Raw genomic sequence first — 6,000 nt, forward strand, 5'->3', positions numbered from 1 at the left:
GACAAAGTAGGTCCCGTCTCCCAGCTACATATGCGGCAGCAGTAAAATGCAGGTCAGTAGCCCCCGCAGACCCCGGCGCCCACATTACTCAGCGCCTCCCCGCCACCGCGGGGTCTGCCGCACGGTGGCTATGCCACTGCTGCAGAGGTAGACAGTGTGTGCACTGAGTACTCTGCTTAGATCGTAGGGCTTTGCCTATAAGCATAGGCAAAACCCTGCTCAGCATACATCGCGGGTGCATTACATGTGTAAAAAAAAAAAAAAAAACATTCTGTGACCATAGGAAAGAGCACAGTTATATCCATGTGTGAATGATGACCTAGCCCTGATAAGGAAAGCTTAAAACAGAGATAACGTAGAACCCACAAACAAGGCAAACAAATCCACAGCCCAGCTGTAATTACAAAAGGAAAAGAAAGTGCTTGGATACAAAGCCGATAGATAAGAGATTGCTCATAAATGTTTAGCACTTCATAAAAAGGTGATCAGTGCAGTACATTACAGAGCAGCGACTTACACCTGCGCAGCACATCTGTACAGTACATTACAGAGCAGCAACTTACATCTGCGCAGCACATCTGTACAGTACATTACAGGAGCAGCAACTTACATCTGCGCAGTACATTACAGGGCAGCGACTTACATCTGCGGAGCACATCTGTACAGTACATTACAGGGCAGCAACTTTCACCTGCGCAGCACATCTGTACAGTACATTACAGAGCAGCAACTTACATCTGCGCAGCACATCTGTACAGTACATTACAGAGCAGCGACTTACATTTGCGCAGCACATTACAGAGCAGCGACTTACATCTGCGCAGCACATCTGTACAGTACATTACAGAGCAGCGACTTACATCTGCGCAGCACATTACAGAGCAGCGACTTACATATGTGCAGAACATCTGTACAGTACATTACAGAGCAGCGACTTACATCTGCGCAGCACATCTGTACAGTACATTACAGAGCAGCGACTTACATCTGCGCAGCACATTACAGAGCAGTGACTTACATCTGTGCAGCACATCTGTACAGTACATTACAGAGCAGCGACTTACATCTGCGCAGCACATCTGTACAGTACATTACAGAGCAGCGACTTACATCTGCGCAGCACATTACAGAGCAGCGACTTACATCTGTGCAGCACATCTGTACAGTACATTACAGAGCAGCGACTTACATCTGCGCAGCACATTACAGAGCAGCACATTACATCTGTGCAGCACATCTGTACAGTACATTACAGAGCAGCGACTTACATCTGCGCAACACATTACAGAGCAGCGACTTACATCTGTGCAGCACATCTGTACAGTACATTACAGAGCAGCGACTCTGCAAGAGTGTATGTTTAGCCGATCACCTGCGAGACGCCCGGGACCTTCCCAGGCAGCAGGCTCACACGCACTGGGATGTCGCTGTCTGCTGTGGTGTTTCTGGCACAGGTCTGGTTTGCATATCAGTGCTGATATACAGACCACACTTTGCTAGAAGCACTACAGCAGACAGTGACACCCCAGGCAGGGAAGAGAAGATTGCTGGTGCTAGAATGAACACTAGGCACACTATTACATTCTCGCTCCAAGCCCTAGTGGATTGTAGGGAATGAAATAACGTCTGTCAGCTCAAAAAAAAAACATGAAAAACTCACATCGACCTTCCCATTGTTGACCTAATGCTTGCGTCAACCTTCCGACCACATAGACCTTAGCCATGTTGACCTATTTCATGTGTCGACCTTCATACTGTTGACCTATCGACCATATCTCATTGGCGCTACCATAATGGCTGATGGTATAGGGATGTCTCACAGACAGTGTCTAGGACTAGGTTAACGGTCTTGACATGGTCAAAAGTTTGACCCAAGCAAAATGTGAACATGGCTAGAGTCAACGCAAGAAAAGGTTGACATGAGTTTTTGGTGATTTTTAAAAAAAAATTTTCATACTTTACTATCCTTGTGGAGCAATAAAGTGGGCAGAGCAAGGCACCTGGACTAAAGCATGGAGAATTGAGGGTGCACATGCTCCGGTGTTAATATTGACACCCAAAAAATCAAAACTCATGTTGATCTTTTGCTTACGTCAACCTTTTTTCAGTGTCGACCTTGTGCACAGTGAACTTTTGGGGTCCTCCTGATATACCACACCCACGACTGATATGGCTGAACAAGAACGCTGATGGGGTCTAAAGTTTCATGTGCAAGATTTATTTTTTCATACATAGTAAGTGATCATTCTAGCACCCTGCACCTTTCAAACCCTGTGCAGTTCCTCTTTCCTGCCTGGGGTGTCGGTGTCTGCTTTGATACTTCTAGCAGTCTGGTCTGAATTAAGTATTACAGGTCACAATGTGATAAAGACAGCAGACAGCGACACCCCAGGCAGGAACGAGGAACTGCACGGGTTTTGAAAGGTGCAGTGTGCTAGAATTAACACTACTGTAACATATGAGAAACAGACAGTATATGTACAATTCATTCTATTATAGGTCTTCTTTCATTTACATTTTCTAAATACAGAAAGATTGCTTTTATATAGCAGCGGCTAAACATGTAGTCCAACAGCAATTATATAAAGGATGACAACCACTACACACAGTCAGTAAAGTGTGCATGCAACTGCAGGGAAGTATGGTTTCCAGATGAACACAGCGAGTCTTCACAGATGTGACTTAACAGATAAACCAAACGCATTACAGTATATATCAAAAGAAATGTTGCAACACATCACTACTGGGTGACCAAATGAGTTCTATTGCTCATTTTAACCCATCAGCGCAATGTCGCTCATTATATCACCCAGTGAATATGCCTTGCCCGATGGTAGATGCACACTTCCACGGGTTGATAATGATCCGCTCCATGACCTGTGCGTGGACATACGAGGGAGCGGATCATTAACACAGGCCTTGTTAGTGATCAGCTCCCTCGTCTGCTCCCCCCCACCTGCATCAGAAAGTGTGTATGCATTTGCCGCTGCTGGAACCCCACCAGATCTCCCAGTTTGTGTACACTGGGCAATATGTGCTATGAGCAATATTGGGGCGAGGGGTTGTTGATATATATATATATATATACAAAGTTGAATTGAATGTTCAGCAGACAGGGGGGGGGGGGGTCATCACAAAATTATAATGGGTACTCTCTGTATCATGGGGTGTTCATGATACGGAGAGTACCCATTATAAAAAAAAAATATTTTTATTTTTTTAAAGAGCCCTTCTGAGAGACATCTTTTATATTCTTGTGGCTTTATTCACTGCTCCATTTAACCAAGAATACCTCAACCTCTTATTTCCTACAACATGCAAACATTTTAATCCAGAATATTATCACATGCAGCATGGAGATAGTGTGTCTCTTGTAGGGAAAATTGCTAAAACAATTATAAAAATAAAAAAGTTACAGTAGCTTTATTAATTAACAAAATCTCAATTCTGGAATAAACACTGAGGATACTTAAGCACCACTATAAGAAAATTATGTTTTTATTATACTGCTAGTTTATTTTTAAGTGTATGTTTACTGTTTACATTAAATTGCATATTTTGTAACTAATTCAAGGTTTCCAGACTATAATGCTAATACAATGAACTGTTGTCATCCCCATGCATTGTTACATGTGTGCTCGAAGTTTAGTATGACCTAGGACAGGCACAGAGGGTGACTGGTGAAGAAGGCGCTTCCTACAGCGATACCTCGTTGCCTGGCAACGTAGCGGTGACGTCACGCCTTCAAGGACAAGTCGTGTGTCTCCTTTCGTTACGTTGCGTATCATAGCTTCGTCAGCGCGTACGGCCCGCCCGCTGCGCTCCGAGAAAGGCGTCTGATTGGACAGCCAGCGAGAGAGGTCAACATCTATTTTTAAACCGATGAACGCGGCAAGCAGGCGATTGGCCGGCTGCTGGTGTCAATCACCGAGTGTCCATTCATCACAGTGCACTGCTGGCTGAGCGGTGTGACATGAACTTCCAAATACAGACATGGGCATGGGACATCCACTAGTACTACCCACTGACCCTGTCCCAGTCATGCACACACACTCCAGCTGCAGGGCACGCTGAGACTTGTAGTTCTTCTGCAGTCCTAACTGTCAAAATGCAGTATACAGTGGTGTACTGTGCATCACATAGCAGGGAAGGTCACACTCATTGAGAAAGTTGGTTATTATGAATACAGGGGCTGGCAGTGTGCCCACAAATGGCACAGCACATGTATTGCGCTGGCAAGAGCTTGGCAGTGTGCCCACATAGGGCGTAGTATATTTATGGCACTTACACAGACTGAAAGTGTGCTCACATATGGCATAGTATTCGTAGTGTGAATGAAGGAGTCTGACAGTGTACTCACATAGGACCTAGCATATGTATGGTCCATGCAGGAGACTGGCAGTGTACTTACATAGGGTACAGTATATGTATGGCTTGTACATGAAACTGGCCGAGAGAGAGAGTGTCTAAGTAGGTAGGTGCTGGCAGTGTACTCACACAGGGCATAGCATATGTAAATATGCAAGTGCTGGTACTGTGCTGCTCACAATAGGACATTTATGGGTGTGTACATGCAAAAGGAAAGTCTCTGCCCTTGTGCCAAGGTATTTTCCTGAAACACTGGCCTAGAATATATATGTGCATGCAGGGACTGACAGTGTGTGCTCACATAGGACACAGTATATGTATGATGCATGCAGGGGCCAGCAGTGTACTCTATTAGGGTATAGTATATGTATGGTGCATGCAGGGGCCAGCATTGTACTCTATTAGGGCATAAATATGTATGGTGCATGCAGGGATTGGCAATGTACTCCATTAGGGCATAGTAAATGTATGGTGCATGCAGGGACCAGCACTGTATTCTATTAGGGAATAGTCTACTTAGGGTGCATGCAGGGACTGGCAGTGTACTCCATTAGGGCATACTAAATAAGTGGTGCATGCAGGGGACAGCAGTGTACTCTATTAGGGCATACTAAATGTATGGTGCATGCAGTGTCTGACAGTGTGCTGATCACAATAGGACATATATAAATGTGTATGCATGCAGGGGGAAGCCACTGTCCTTGTCCCAATGTATTGTCCTGCACCACGTGACAGCCTGCACAGACCCCTCTCTTCCCCCCTCCTCCGCGATCACTGTGCGACCCCAGTCCCCTACAATATATATCCCCGCAGACACCGGCCAGGCTGAGTTGCACATATGGTGTCTACGTGCACCAAGCGAGGAATGCATGCAGCACAGGCCGGTCCGCCTCTGTACCCCTGGGTCACACTGACCTGTGTACGCCTCAGCGCCCTGCAACTCCCGCTCCAGCAGCCGCAGGTAGGTGACTGAAAGCGGAGGCTGCTGCCGGCAGGATCACTCAGCGCCCCGGAAGAGACTGTGCGGAGAGCGGCTGCTGACGTCACGGTAACCCGGCTCCGCCCCCTCCAGCAGAGATTCCAATTCTAATAGCGAATGGCTTGCTCTTCAGCTCCTGAGACTTCTGTGCCCTTGTGTGTGATCTGCTGCGGTCACCGGGGACTTATTGTCTCCCTATAGTACATTATACAGCTGATACTGATATTGTGGGTGCCAAAATAGAATTTAGGACCCCTTTTCCACCTCAACCCAAGTTCATAATATGCAACACTGCATTGGGGGCCTTATTCTAGTTCACTCTTTCTGACAAAATCCTTCTTAAGGTCCCCATACATGGTCCGTTCATCGGATCCGTTTTGTTCCTATATAGCACACATCGCATGCCTTGTGCATGCAATGCGATGAAAAGCAAGTACAAAAAGTATGTGCAGCACATACTTTTTGTACTGTAGGATGAGATGCCGCGGGAGCGCATGTCTCAAAGTACAAAACGGACACTGCCGCATCGCACCGTGTATGGGGACCTTAAGATGGACAAAACCATGTGCACTGCAGGTGGGGCAGATGTAACGTGCAGATAATTAGATTTGGGTGGGGTTTTACTTCAAAGAGAGATGTATATTGCAGTGTAG

The 6,000-nt window shown here is 46.1% G+C and overlaps 1 protein-coding gene across 1 annotated transcript in view; it reads right to left on the reverse strand.

Annotated features, from left to right (window-relative positions):
- Positions 1 to 5,441, reverse strand: part of NNT (nicotinamide nucleotide transhydrogenase) — a 108,178-nt gene extending 102,737 nt beyond the window's left edge. Inside the window, exon 1 of the mRNA XM_083153961.1 lies at positions 5,284 to 5,441. The gene's annotated coding sequence lies outside the window, so the exon portion shown is untranslated. The remainder of the gene's footprint in view (positions 1 to 5,283) is intronic.
- Between the last annotated feature and the right edge of the window lie 559 nt (positions 5,442 to 6,000).

Source organism: Crinia signifera, chromosome 1 (assembly GCF_055691185.1).
Source record: "Crinia signifera chromosome 1, ASM5569118v1, whole genome shotgun sequence".
Taxonomy (NCBI): domain Eukaryota; kingdom Metazoa; phylum Chordata; class Amphibia; order Anura; family Myobatrachidae; genus Crinia; species Crinia signifera.